Source organism: Anopheles moucheti, chromosome 2, assembly GCF_943734755.1.
Source record: "Anopheles moucheti chromosome 2, idAnoMoucSN_F20_07, whole genome shotgun sequence".
In the NCBI taxonomy this organism is placed as follows: domain Eukaryota; kingdom Metazoa; phylum Arthropoda; class Insecta; order Diptera; family Culicidae; genus Anopheles; species Anopheles moucheti.
Window position 1 is genome coordinate 48,614,876 of NC_069140.1, and position 1,219 is coordinate 48,616,094.

Consider the following 1,219-nt stretch of genomic DNA (forward strand, 5'->3'; position numbering starts at 1 on the left):
CACAACCCTAAATGTGATTTTATATATAAATGACGTAAACATTAGTTTAGCCGTTGGGTACCAACCTTTAATACAACGTATCCGAACATTAACGAAATAGACAAATAAAAAACTTCATCAGTCCGACATGATCAGAGCTTCCCATCGATGATGCTCATGGATATCTCACATGGAAGTTTCGGGCTAAAAAAAATTGAAGAGCCTTGATTCCTTATCGCGTTTGGGAAGAGGTACGAGCATGGAGCATATTCATATATTGGGGAAGTAAACTAGCGCAAGCCAGCTGTCAAATAGATTCGTGATCAGGTGAAGCACTCGATGCTTGTAGAGGATACTAACTATTCTATTAAACCTCAGGATTTTCAAATTTATTGCATGTCCGAGAGCATACCGGACGTTTACTGGTGCTTAACATCAGAATTCTCCGAACGATCAACAATAAAATGCGTTTTCTTCAAACGTGATAAGCCAGCACCTAGTATAGCCAAGTTAAATTTTCCTCGAATTATTTACCTAATGGCCACTAGCATTCATTTGAATACAACAATGATCAAGATTTGCCCAACTGTGATTTAAGAGAGGCCATTTTCAGCTTAAGTTCTTTTTTATCTGAGCTTCTGAGAATCTTTAAGAGTTCTTAATATAATATAACTTTCCGTGTGTTGGCAAAGGACTAAGAACTAAGATATTTTTTCAAATTGTTTTTAACCGAGCAGTTATTAGGCCATCCATTGTTTACATTTGATTATTTCTCCGTGATGATGTTGATGCATGCATTGAACATTGCACAATTGTTACAAGGGGTTACATTCCCTCGACAATTGATTGAGTGAACCAGACATGTCCTTGATACAAGGCATGTTGCCTTATCCCAAATTTGCTCAGTTATTGTTGGTGTATTACATACGTATCAACAAAAATTTATTTCTTTCAAATCGATTTTTATTCCCATCCTCTGTGCTCACTACTCCGCAGATCCAGCATCGGGTAAATAAATCAATTAGAAGCTAGTAATATATACATCTGTCATGTCGGACAATTTTGCAATTTAGTATTGATTTTCAGAAAACGAGGTAAGTTGTATTTTCTTTAGATGTATAATATATTTCATTTCACATTCATTCATTCAACACTCAAAAACAAGGCTTTGTTTGAGTACGGACTGTCCTCGCGAACTAATTTAAGCATTAGATAGTAAGAATTTAATATGTAGAATTGG